Source organism: Brienomyrus brachyistius, unplaced genomic scaffold, assembly GCF_023856365.1.
Source record: "Brienomyrus brachyistius isolate T26 unplaced genomic scaffold, BBRACH_0.4 scaffold59, whole genome shotgun sequence".
Classification (NCBI taxonomy): domain Eukaryota; kingdom Metazoa; phylum Chordata; class Actinopteri; order Osteoglossiformes; family Mormyridae; genus Brienomyrus; species Brienomyrus brachyistius.
In genome coordinates this window covers 523,420-537,599 of record NW_026042334.1, presented here as the reverse complement: position 1 = coordinate 537,599, position 14,180 = coordinate 523,420, and the positions used below count along the sequence as shown (strand labels likewise).

General features: G+C 45.7%; 1 protein-coding gene across 12 annotated transcripts in view; it reads right to left on the bottom strand.

Annotated features, from left to right (window-relative positions):
• LOC125725003 (protein Aster-B-like) overlaps window positions 1-7,905 on the bottom strand; it is a 100,676-nt gene extending 92,771 nt beyond the window's left edge. For 11 of the 12 annotated variants that reach the window (XM_049001515.1, XM_049001518.1, XM_049001519.1 and 8 more), the window contains exon 1: window positions 7,662-7,905. The gene's annotated coding sequence lies outside the window, so the exon portion shown is untranslated. The remainder of the gene's footprint in view (window positions 1-7,661) is intronic. The other variant, XM_049001532.1, reaches the window with a different exon arrangement.
• Between the last annotated feature and the right edge of the window lie 6,275 nt (window positions 7,906-14,180).

The following is a 14,180-nucleotide window of genomic DNA, read 5'->3' as shown; positions in this document are numbered from 1 at the left end:
TGAGCAACCATTTGAATTTTCAATGCGGAGACCACTGGTGGATGTGAGAACCAAACAGGTGGTGTTTTTCTAGTCAGAGGAAGGAATAGGAGGCTAAAATCAAAGTGAAAACTGTACCTTGTTTACTGGACACAATGTATGCAATACCTGTGGCCTTATTTACACAGGAGTCCTCTAATACAAAGCAATCGATTGTCAATTAATCTGAAAGATTGATCAGAAAAATAACACGGCGGAGCTTTTGTATTTCGCAGCGTAGAAGATGCTAACGCAGATTCAACAACATTCTTTCCTTTTTCCGTTACTTTATCTGACCGTGAAAAAGGTTCTGAAGGGCATCAAACAGCCCTAAACAGCGATGGCTGCCGTTCCAACACGACCCCTCATTGGGCAGAACCCATTAGAGCAACATGCACCACATAACAGGCACATTATCTAAAGCCTGTGACATTTCAGTTCCTGCGAGCTCGGGATTTTCCTGCTGCTTCCGTTGAGAAGTTCATCCAGAGCCCTGAGGGGTGCTTCTCAACATGGAAGTGGAGATGGATGGAGCTGTGGTGGAGTTATTTAGAGAGGGCTTTTGGGTTTGGCGGGGGAGTGGTTAGGACTTGAAACTATGCCTTCTACATTAAACCCCTCCACAGATCACAGATTGGTGAACAAGCCACAAACTCCACCATCATGTCAGCTGTATTAAGTAGTATTAATGTAGTAGGCAAAACCATCTCGGTTAGAGATGCTCACGCTCATTTAAACGGACGCTTCTTAAACCCCCTCCGTTGTGTCCTGGTGGTCTTGTCACAAGTGCGTGTGCTGACTGCCTCTAAACACAAGAATGCGTTTCATTATTTACACGAGAGTGGAAAATACCATCCAGATTCCACAGTCTCAAAGCCACTTTGCGAATGACAATCTGTTGCTTCATCGGAAGCATTAGTAAGTGGGTTTAGGAGATTAGGACAGGATCAAAAAAACAATCCCAGCCTGTTGCAAGTAATAAAGCAAGGTTAATTTTTGATTTGGAAGGGGGCAGAGGATTGCTACTGGGTAGGGCAGGAGGGTTTACACAACAAAAGGTTTTATTTAACACAAGTAACACAAGCAGGGACACGATGGCCATATCACCATTTTAACCCAGCTATCAGACGAACAGCACAACCTGACAATATCACAGCTTTGCCCATCCCTACAACAATACGCTCCCTTACTCACCCAGCTGGCCCTCTAAGTAACACTAACGAGATATTTAGTCTCACAAGGGCAAGCTGGATTTCACCAACTAGGTCACCCTGTAGGCGCAGGGTTGCTGTTCGCTCACCACGGCAACATGACCAGCCCCTGATTCCGGGCATTACTCACGCCTTTAAGAATTATATGAATCACTGTAAGGTGCAGAAAATACCTGTGGCCTTTCGGAAAATTCAATATGACACTAATGTCTGTACCGTTTCATGTTATGGTAACTTCATCAGGGAGGTACAAAGTCCATCCAGTAACTGAAAGAACAATGTGGACTGATTAAAATATATCAAGGATGGATCAAGGTACCGCATGTATACAAGTACGAACCAGGGGTTAGTGGTAAACGAACAGCATGGATATCTACAGAGAAATCTGACTACTGAGAACCTCTACAAGACCAGTTCTTTCCAGAAGTCTCTACAGAGGTTGTTCCTGCACACTGGTAAAGGAATGATGCATGTAAATAAGGGATCAGTAAACCCATCCATTTTCCAAACTGCTTATCCTACTGGGTCACAGGGGGTCCAGAGCCTATCCCGGAAGCAGTGCGCATGAGGGAGGGAACAACCCAGGATGGGGGGCCAGCCCATCGCAGGGGGCACACACACACCAGTCACTCACGCATGCACACCTATGGGCAATTTAGCAACTCCAATTAGTCTCAGCATGTTTTTGGACTGTGGGGGGAAACTGGAGTACCTGGAGGAAACCCCACGATGACATGGGGAGAACATGTAAACTCCACACACATGTGACCCAGGTGGAGACTTGAACCCGGGTCCCAGAGATGTGAGGCAACAGTGCTAACCACTGCACCACCATGCCGCCCCAACCCAAAATTAACAAAATGCATAACAAAAAAAGTGCTAATGACGCACCAGGTAGCTACACCGCTTCAGGTCCCAGCACCAGAATCCACACAAAGAAGCCCGGGCTGGAATTTTAATGAGCTCCTCAAATCGGCTTTTGGCGTAGGGTGATGAAAGGAAAGCTGACCGAGGTCTCATGTATTTTCATCTCAAGCATTGCTCTGCATTGAAAAACTGTACTTCCCTATAAATAAACGCATATTTTTGGCTGAATGCCTGTATACGTTTGGAAGAAAGCGAAAAATGAAGATATGGAGATGACATCAGATTCCACGTACATTCCTAAACAAAAATAAAAAGAAATAAATAAAAAATGTTTGTTGTGCCTATGACAACACGTTGGCCCAGAGCCAGGCGATTCATGCGGGAGTATCCGGACTGGAGTGGCGTCTAGAGGGGCAGCCTGGGGAGATGCCCTTGTTATAAGGCAGCACTCTGATGTTCCCATGCTTCAACTGTAATCATGATGATACATTCAGATTTAAATAAATAAAAAACAGAGCCACATGGGACTTTGAGTCCTGGAAGATATTCTGAATCACCATGTAACCAATCATAGAACAACAAATAAAGGCCTTTTGCATGCTGTTCTGTAAACCGTTTGCTCTGCTCATCTGGAGAATGGATTTTCATTTCTCCAGAATGGTTTGGAGAGGTTCTGATTGATGAGGACTTCATGGCGATAAACTGATGTACCCACCTACATTGCCGGCCCCCCCAAAAAAAACATGAAAACTAAAAGAAAAACCATCCTCTTGAAAAAGACAATCATGAGGCCGCTTCGCTTGCTAGAGACCCAACGTTACGCCGGGGGACCAAAACCATGCAAAAGCTTGTCGTAATAGCAGAGAGGGAAACAGATGGGATTCTGGGAGTCATCTGGGACCATCTCTTCACCTTAACCGCAGCCTTGGCTGACCTTTGCAGTGGGTGTTTAGCTAGAAATAATTTTCGGGGGTGGGGGCGTCCTGCTCCTCATATTTTGCCGACCATAACTCGTCATTTTTGTTGCTGGCTACGTGCCTGATTGGTAGTTCAAACTGCTCCAATAATAATTATCTTCATCATAATCATCACCCTCCACCCCCCTTCTATAACCATTACATGACCACAGTGAGCATAGAACATTTCCCTGGAACCACAAGTGAGCATAGAACCTAGCCCTGGAACCACAAGTGAGCAAAGAACCTATCCCTGGAACCAGAGGGCACGAGGCAGGGGAGACCCTGTCCCATCTGCTATCATTACCATTTGAACACTTTTGTAGAAAGCAACTTAGAGGGTACATTTTCAAGATAATTTATACAGATGTGTATTTTAGACATAATTTAGGCTAAATACTGTACAACAACAGAGACCCCACTGGGATCTGAAGTTACAAATAGCAGTGAGCTATGCTACATTTCTGTTACAGTTCATTAACGGCAACACTGTGGGAGCAGTCTAAGTCCTTCCTAAAAACATTCTCCACGTATAGTTTTTTTAAAATGTATTTAATTGATTAATAATTCAATATTTAACAGCTTCTCTGTGTAATTTCCGTACTTAAAGGTTTTTTTTTCATGGTGAAAAGTATTTTTATGTCATGTGGGTCAGATCTCAGCACTATATAGTACAGCTGTATATTTTAGACAATTCCAGTTAAGTACCTTATTTAAGGTACCAACAATTAGGGATTTGAACCTACAACCTTCTGGTTGCATATCAAATTGACTATCTAGCAAAAGAGTAAAGAAATCCAGGAAAGACGATCAAAAGAAAGGTACTTAAAAAGTTGCATGTCGCATGCCTGGTGACCTAACCTGGCTTAAGGAGCCCTGACTTAACTTTCACGGAAGTCATGCCTACAGGACCAGGGTGCAGGAGTGCTGAGGGGCTGCGAGCAGGACAGAGACACTGGTCAATCTCTATGCCGAAGATGGATCAGAGCTATTAGTTTCATTATCATTCATTTCAGAAAAGTACTACCTAAACCATGAGGAGAGAATGGGGAGAAGCTGAGAAGGGGCGGGGACTTACTTGGGGCCTGTGTGGCTCAGCTGGATAGGAGCCTATACCCGTGATTCGAAAGTCACTGGTTCAAATCCTAGGCTTTGCAGAGGGATTTCAACACTGGGCCCTTGAGCAAGAACCAAGTTGCAATTGTTAAACTGTTCCTGCTTTCTCAACCATATTTCAGATAAAATGCCTCCTAAATAATACAAAAATATTCTTGTGCAACATTCATTTTTTTGGCGGGGTACATCGAACAGATTTCACTGTTGGTCTGAAGACTTCGGAGCCCTCCGCCGAAAGGCTTCTCATCCGGATTGACCGGTGCTGGTTTCCGAATGTCATTTCAGTTGGTTCTCATATGGTTAAAGTCCCTGATTGATGAGGACACCATAAGGGTAAGCAAGAGTGTACTAACAAAGACCCTGCAATAATACCATAAATGCGCAGGGAGCTAAATTTCTATGAGCAGGAACTTTAATCGGATACCTTGAAGCACTTCAGATGTCAGTCTTTTGCTGAGAATAGCCCAGAAAAGCAGAGAAAGAGCTCAGCAGATCTGAAGAGGGAAGCCGACTCCCAGCATCTTCCCAGACCAGTCAAAGAGGGCTCAGCCTCAGTGTGACGGTGGGGTGTAGCTCTTGCGTGTGACGGGGTAAAGCGGGGCGTAGGCAGCCCGGTGTGACGGGGGAAAGCAGGGTGTAGCTCTTGGGTGTGACGGGGGAAAGCGGGGTGTAGCTCTTGTGTGTGACGGGGTAAAGCGGGGCGTAGGCAGCCCGGTGTAACGGGGGAAAGCAGGGTGTAGCTCTTGGGTGTGACGGGGAAAACAGGGTGTAGCTCTTGCGTGTGACGGGGGAAAGCAGGGTGTAGCTCTTGCGTGTGACGGGGGAAAGCGGGGTGTAGGTGGCCTGGTGACACAGCATCTCCAGACAGGAACTGATGGGTAGGGGGTGAGAGACAGGGAATAACATGGGTAGGGGGTGAGAGACAGGGAATAACATGGGTAGGGGGTGAGAGACAGGGAATAACATGGGTAGGGGGTGAGAGACAGGGAATAACATGGGTAGGGGGTGAGAGACAGGGAATAACATGGGTAGGGGGTGAGAGACAGGGAATAACATGGGTAGGGGGTGAGAGACAGGGAATAACATGGGTATGGGGTGAGAGACAGGGAATAACATGGGTAGGGGGTGAGAGACAGGGAATAACATGGGTAGAGGGTGAGAGACAGGGAATAACATGGGTAGGGGGTGAGAGACAGGGAATAACATGGGTAGGGGGTGAGAGACAGGGAATAACATGGGTAGGGGGTGAGAGACAGGGAATAACATGGGTAGGGGGTGAGAGACAGGGAATAACATAGGTAGGGGGTGAGAGACAGGGAATAACATGGGTAGGGGGTGAGAGACAGGGAATAACATGGGTAGGGGGTGAGAGACAGGGAATAACATCTGCCCTGGGCCAACTGCACTCTTGGGAAAACCACTGTAATAGACACATGCTAAGTAATTAATTTTACCTGAGGGGTGGGCGGGAGGACACTGTGATACACTGACCTTACAAATCTGATAATCTAATAAACAAAAAGACGTTGTTCCTTTTCAGAAAACAGGCACTCAGCCATCTGTCCTTGTTCATAAAAGGCCATAAAAACAATGTTGACTGTCTATATGACATTATCACTTGGGGACAAACCATAGTAATTTAATAAACTGAATCACATCATGTTTTAACTCTATAGGACTGTATAGCAGTTTCCAGGGAATGTAATGTTATTGAACACTAAAAACTGAGGGAGGGGTGGCTGAATGAGCTAATTGTATTTGCAAAGCTTTGCGTATCTTTGAACAATTAACCTGGATGAAGAGGGGCCTCGTCAAAGGCTGCCCGCTTGGGAATAATCCACCTCTGGGCCTAAAACCCTCAAGGCTGCAGGTTCAGAGCCCCGAAGAGGTCAAAATGCCATGGAGCCAGGCAGCACATTTACCCCGTGTGAGCTTCAGCGAAAGGTCACTGCATGAAACATAATGGACCAGACTGTAGAACCAGGTTTCCCCAAACGGAACCACAGGTGTGTATGGTGCCTTTCAGACCGGAAGCCAAACATTCCTTTAACCGAACGTCCCTAATCAGAAGAAGCTTTCCTCAGCCTGAATGTGCTCTGTGGTGTTGCAAAGTCATTCCTGTATGACTTTTCTATGCAACTTTTCTCTGTTACAGAAGCTGGACTGAAATTAATGAATTTCTAAAAGGCACGGCTCACCGGATACACTTCGGGATCTTGGCCCGGAAAGTCAGCTCATTTACTACGTAAAATTTTAAATAAGTGGGAAAACGTTTCCTTTTCCTGTCTTGTATTAGAAAGCACATAACACATGGACCGTAAGCTTAGATTCCATGCAGAGGCCAGGCACCACGCGCCGTAAGATCCATTATTCAACAGAGAAAATGGTGAGAGCGAAGCAATTCCACCGAACGGGGCTGTCAGTCGCTGACTCGTGAGCAGTGCGCTTATAGCAGTGACTCGTCTTGCACAGTACAGAGTGCTTTCAGTTTTTTTTTGGATTATCATCATTTATTTAAAAGTGAATTTGCGGAGATAAGCTCTGCAGTAAACAATAAGGGAACTTTATAAGAGGATGAACAAAGGTATAACTGGAGAAGCCCAATAATGCTTTGGGGTGGGGGGTTGGGGGGGGGAGCGTAACCTGCGATTCGGAGAGAAACCCTGATTTATCCCGGCCTTCCCTTGAAATCGAGGCCACAATTACATCCACAGTTACGGGAACAAGATCCTACCCACTGCCCCCCCGCTCGTCCCAGTCCCAAACCAACACGTGCGAGGGACCTGAACAACTAAACGAGCCACCTCAGCGCTTCTGTTCTGCTTCGGCCACTTGGGAGTCGGGGGCTGTATGAGGAAAAACACAGACTCGCAGACGTGTAAACAGCACCGTTCGGAAAGCTTGGGAAAAAACTCCAAGAGGGGGAGCCAATGGTGAGCGAACTCCGGTCTGGGTGAGTGAGGAGCTGTTAAAACAAGCGGCACTTGCATGTCAGCCAAGGTAAAACTTGGTGAACTTCCACTACCTCACATGAAAATATAATCCCTCCCCCCCCAGATGATCACTGCCTGGACCATGCATGCTGAAGTAAGGATGATGCTGGTCACGAGTTTCGTGTTTCTCCCGACCTGCCACCAACTTTCCTGAAGTCACCCCAATGGGGTGTCACGGTACGCGACCTCCATTACGCCGCGAAACTTCAGCGCACGTCAGGCGGTTTGGCAAATCTGCCGCGTAGAATCTAAGTGCGGTTAGCCAACAGGACCTGCTGACTAGGCGTCTTCAGAATCCAAAAACCCATTTTACAAACCTACATTACTACCTCTTCTACTCACGATCGAATTCTGCGGGGGTTTCTCAGTCACTGGACAAATCACAAGCTCACGGCCCCGTCCACACACAATCACTCAAGCACGATAGATGGAACACAAACTCCCACACTCCACCACATGGAAGCACGAAACAAAATTAAAATATAAAAAGCAGAGGTTACCTTAGTTGTCTGAATTGAATAAGGCCTAGAGGGTACTGCAGGTCAGCGGGGGATTATCGGATCACTTTGCCCTGACGTTGCTGAGGCAGTTCGGAATCGTTGCGCAAAGTGGAAACGGCCCAAGTGCCCCTGCCCTCCTTCCTTCCCCCCTTTCTGTCCTCCGCTCCTCACGCCGTCGAGCACTGCCACCGAACAGCTCCGCTCCCTGTAAGACCCGTCTCGCTCGGGCGCTACAATCGCATGCTCAGGCTGCTCCTGCTTCCTCCCACCAGCCCTCCCTCTGCCACACACACACACACACACACACACACACACACACACACACACACACACACACACGCTCAACTGTATTCCTCCCCTCCTCCCCCCCCCCCCCTTACACGCCAGGCTGCGGGGGAGCCTCGTGTGACTGTGCATGCGCTGGTGCATGTGCGCGGCTTGCTGTTAACCCCTGATTTGACTCTGCAGCGCTCAGCTGGCAGGTCAGACAAAGCCCAGGGAGTCTGACACCAAAGAGACTCTCACTCCTTACCACGACAATCACCACTCTGCTTGGAACATTTTTCCATAATTATCTCTACTGCATTTTTTAACCATACTGTATATCCCCTTTAAAGAACAGTCCCCATGCCGAAAAGAGATCTCATAAAAATATTACTGTTGCTATAAACAAATAAAAAATAAAAATACACATTCTGATGAATCAGTCCCTTCCTTTAGTGATGACTCTGCTTCCCTAAGATTACAGTATGCTGTCGTGGGGTTTCCCGGCCATCTCATAATCCTTGGCTTGAACATCAATTCCTTGCAACGACAGAGGTTAATGTTAAGAGGGTCTGCCACGCGTGTTGTTAGTATGTGTTCCCATACCGTGTACAAGCACAGGATTAAGGAAAACAGAGGCCAGAGGCGAGCTGGAAGTCAAGGACGCGTGTTTGACTGCATGCCCCCCCCACACCCCCCTCCCTCCACTCCACCAGCGATGGCCTATTTTAAGCCTCAACAGTAATACATACACAACAAACTGAAGCTGATGCAATGGGGGTGAGGGAAGCCCAGTTCTGGAGCCCCCCTACACTCATTAAACCATAAAAAAAAACACTGGGCTATTTAGAAAAAAAAAAATTAAGAGGCCATGATGTCATCATCAGGAAAGAGTAGGAAGACAAAAAAAAAAAATAAAAGGCAAAATCAGTTTTGTACTATCAGTGTCCGCCTCTGCTTCTACAGGGGCAAACCTTAACCTTCTGCTGCCATGAGATTTCTGGGAAATAAGCAAGCGTATGCAGAATGTGACCCACCGTGATACACCTGGCGGTATGAGCGGCTGGGGCGACTGTACTTCCTGTCGACGGTGTTATCATTTGGGTGTTTCACAGGTTGATTTACACCATACAGGTATTCACATCATCATCCTCTGATTGCCCACTGCCTGGTAGAATGAGACATGACCATCACCTGGCCCCAGTCATGGCCACCTATGATATACCTAAGCTGAATTTCCTATTTGCAGACTGTCTTTTGGTTATTTTACCAATGTGATTTTCTCTATGATCCATTTAGTCAGAGTCACACATCAAAAGGTTTGACTAATCCTAAGAATATTTCAAAATGCTTTTTTTCCCCCACCCTCTGCTGATAGAAGCGCGCCTCTTTCGGGCAATTTGTCCAAATAATTCACTTCTAAGGTGGCTGAAATTAAAACCATCCATTCTTCTGATGTATGTACAGTGTAGCATGCGGGAGTCAGACTGGATGTCTTCTAGAGAGAATATCCATGGTCTTAAACGACAAAAAAAGAAGAAGAAACGGGTAATAAGTTGCTAGTGGCTGAAAAAAAAGGCAAATGCACAACGACCGCTGTTTATTCACGTTTATTTAGAGATTTCGGAAAAACAGAGCAGTAATGGCACGTGCCGAATACAATAAAGGCTTATTGACTGAATCCTTATCAGTGTCCGTTGTAATGGTTTTGCAATGAAATCAAAAAGCCCGCTGTTCCTCGATATAGGCAGCTGGGTAAAACTGAGTGTTCCTAATTTTTTACGTATCTTTCACGTATACGTATATTTCACCTTTCTCACCTCTCGGTTATTTCAAAGAGCTTTTTTCGTATTCTCATGAAGGTTATTAACCTGCCAAGTTCAATAGGTAACTACGTGGGAAAAGGGAGGATTTAAAGATAAAATAAACTGCTTTAAAGATCCTTCATATAATATTACAAAAATGATTAATACCGATTATGTGCAAAGTCAACCAATACAACACTGCGATGTGGTGCATTTTTGACTCGTCCTGAATGAATAACAACCCCCCCCCCCCCCCATGATGCATGGGCTCGGTTGTCATAGGAACCCCGCATTTGTGCAACTCAGCTCCATGGCATTTATGTAACCGCAATAAAAATGAGCGCAAGCACGATATACCGCACGTACACATGCGTACTTGACGGGCTCTTGGTGCCCAGCCAGGCAATTAGCCACTCTGTGCTTCCCGACGCTCTAAACGTGACACTTCGATGCAGCACACTGAGTACATCATTCAGCTCCGCGCGTGGGCTTTTGTACCTTCGGTAAGTGATTTTCAACCCAAAAAATGAGATCGAAAAAATAAAAATGAACCCCATCATACAATATGGCCATGCTATTGTGTAAATAATAATTAAAAAAAACTCCTCTCCAGAGACGCGCACATGAATAATTCTAGACTGAATCTTAATTTCTACAAATTCCTGATCAAATATGCATGTAGCCAAACGCAAAATGGTATGCGGTCATATTCTGTATCTAGAGTTTCTATTTTTGTCTAATAACACTTTGACAGAGATGGGTGGGATTAAATGTCTTTCCAATGTTTTACTTATCTCGTGTTAATATAGCACACAAGTGGTATTCTGAAGCTATAAACAGCGCCACAACATTCTTACATTAGCCTAAAACGAAATTGCAACAATTTCTGGCATTTACATTTGAAGGCTCCAAGTAAATTCGAAAACATTTAAAATGATAAGAGCTTCAGAATCAGGGACAACCGTCGTTTTCCAAATAGGTCTTGGTACAGACCTCCCGTACTAAACGGGCAAATACCGCTCTCTCCAAAAATGTAAGAATGCATTAAAAAAAATACACTCACAGGCTTCATTAAGCTCTTTACAGTAAGTCTCTTAAGTCTGGAAAATTACCAGGTAATTCTATCAAACAAAATTCCCCATGAAGCCCCTGCCATTAGACTGAAATGGTCTAGCAATATGCCATGGATCTTAAACAGAGGTAGGTCTGTACTCTGCGGATCTGTTATTGTACACACAGTATTTATGGAGTTATATCTCCGTGCTTTAGCTAGGTTGCTGAAGGCAGCACATCTGGGTGACGTGCATCTACATGCAGGTCCTCCTCTGTAGATCTGGTTTCTTACGTTGAAATCAAAGCTAGAAGGTTTCCTACACCTGCATCCCTTCCAGGCTGGTTAGTATCTCCTTATACGCTATCATCTACCTCCTCCCCCCCCCCACAACTCCCTGTACTTGCCATCTACCCAGCAGGTAACCTTGATGTATTTGGATCAGGCATATAAGTAGGGGGAAGGTATCACCAACTACCGGCATAACTTCCGGCCTCTTTTTCCCTTCGCATTGTACCTCCTAAAGCAAGACTATATATCGTCACTGATCCAGCACAGTTGCTTTTCCCATCTGGGGTTGAGGCAGGGATGATTATGAAAGCATTAACATAAAAAAAACAAACACATAGAAAATGTTGATTGTGACAAGCCTGTACACATCCACAAAGATGTGGATTAAGAGCTGCAAAATTAAAATAAATGATCGCACCGATTTTGCTCGACATCGAGACAAGTGTCGAGAAAAGCACTGGGGACGTCTGAGACTAAAGTGCATTAAGTTGACTTTTCACCAGTCAGTTCGGTTTAATGAAAAATAACTTTGACGTGGTTCCAGCATACAGCTCTGGAAAAAATTAAGAGATCACAGCAACATTTTTAGTTTCACTCATGTCTCGGTTTATGGGTATACATGTTTCTGTGTCAAATATAAATTTTTTTGTAAACTCCAACCCAGCTCTTCCCTGTTGCTCATTGATGAGGGGCTTCTTCCTTCAGTCCTGCTTCTAGGAGCCTATTATGAACTTGTCTTAGTATTGCACTTGACTCCACTAAACGTTTCCGATTCTTTTTGCAGGTCACTTGATGTCGTCCTCCCTTTCATGAGGGATTGTTGGACAAGTTGATGGTCATCTTTGGCATTAGAAAATCTTTTCTGCCCTCTGCCTGGCTGGTTGTTTCGTTGTTCCCACTGTCTCCTGCTTCCTTGTTTACTGTGATCTTAGAAATGTTGAGCCTGTAGGCACCCTGCTGCTCAGCGTAGCCTTATGTCAGCAGAACCAGGATTAAACCAAGATTAAACCATACAGACTTTAAAAGAAAAAGAGTGGTCTCTTAATCTTTTTCAGAGCTGTATAATAATATTCGATTCAGCTGATTAGTGGGAGCAATCCAAATTAATTGATCACCACTTCCAATCGTCCTTGGCTATTTCATAAAGCTGCCCGTTTCGGCATGAAGTTTTAGTAACCAGAGCCAGAATGACAATACACACACCCCACCTTGTCCTGTTCCTGTCCGTTGTCTCCCCATTTGGCCAGCAGGTGTCGCTGGCTATCTTAGCCTTTTCCCTGCGTTTCATTAGCTTTGCCTTTCTGTTCTGTTCCGAGTGTGTTCCCCAGCTCCCTGAGCCATGTGACTGAAGTGGCTAAGCATCTGGCTCAAATCTACATTTCCCTGACCATCGTAAGCAACTGTGAGACATTTTGAGTGTCCCCCCCCCCCCCCCCCCCATCCCCTTGTTGTCACGTCCTTGTATATTTTTTATAGGTTCTTATTTTATATCTTTGTTCTTGTTCTGAACATGTGATGTTCAGTGTTACTGGATGTTGCACTGAGGCCATGGGAAACATCTCATCACACTTTGTACTCATTCTTTGTATTTCCTGTGTAGCTCCTAGGCCCTACTGTATTGGTTGGTTGTCACTACCCTCATCCGTCCCTTGTAAGTTCCCGATGTTTGCTTAATTGGTTACAGCCCACGCCTGTTTCCTGTCTAGCCTCGTCTCCTGCTTACTGCTTGTTATTTGCCTGGTCATTTTACGTTGCAGATGTTATTGCCCCTGTGTTTGCCGCTGATCTGTGATGGTTGTTCCCGAGATGCTCCCTGTTTAAGTTTTGTCATTTACCTGCTTTGTTTTGACCTGTTGTGTTTAATAAAGCACTTCGTTTGCTGGAGCCGCTACCTGAATCGTCTCATCATTCACCAAGCCCCGCCATAACTCTTAGGATACGAAATTCAGAGTCTACCGCCTAATTGCGGCCGTTTCATGATGCTTATATCCAAAAAAGGTCAGTTATGCTGAACCTTAAAAAGGCCAGCTTTAAGATAAAGCCATCTCATGAACGAAAATTTGATTTGGATGAGAACAGAAGTGGTGAATGACTCACACCTGCTTTAAAAGGCCATGCGTTAATTATTAGCAATATCACTTGTAATTTTTCCTGGGTTCCGATGTTGTCGTGTCCTATGATGGGAGAATCCAAAGATGCCTGGTGTGGCGTCTCTTTCAGTAACCCCTGGCTGGATGGAGCTGTGACTCGCCACGAGTGACACACTGTGACTTCCTGTTAGTCAGCAGAGTCAGAGCGGAAACGCCCTGTGCCCTTCTCCACAGCCCCTCCTGTTCCAACCAGGAAAGCTCCCCACCCTAGTTCCTCACATCAGGCATAAATTGTGAAGGGAAAAATCATTCAGGATGCTCACTAGCCCACCTAGCGAAGACATTTCGCGGCATTCTGAAGATATCCTTGCTCAGCTGTTGGGGGCGTGGTAAGGGAGGGGGTCTGTTGTTGCACTCTGCATGAACTGCATGAGGTTTTGACCCTGTTTAACTGCAGTTACATGACCCAGTCTCCCGAGGCCCGGAACTTTCCGGAACTCTTACATTGCACCCCCTGTGTTTTTATTGCTACTGTCAGCGGAGGCCATCTGGCAAGGCAGCACCGGGCCGTTAATGTGCGAGAGCAAGCAGACCCGCGGGTCTGAAACCGATTATGGAAGAAAACAGGACGCTGCGTCATGGCAGCTCTGGCCGTGACACACGTCTCAAGCCCAAGGTTCTAGGCAGGCCAGGGTTCTCAAACTCGCGTAACCTGGGGCCACTGGAGGTATGTTTTATGAGCTGAAAGAGAAATGAGAGAGAGGGGGGAAAAAGTCTGTATTCCGCTAATCTGTAAGAGAACTAAGTCTATGCAGGTCACTTAAATGAAAAAAAAATACAAACTGGAAAATGAAAAACTGACCTGGGGGGCAGGTTAAATCACGAATTAAAAACACAAAAGGAGTTCCCATAAAACCATCTTGTAGGCTAGATCTAATATCAGGGCACCAGGGCCTCTCAATCTAAACAGATCAAGTTAACAAGGGTCCCCAGATAGGGCCCCCAGCATACAGGGTGC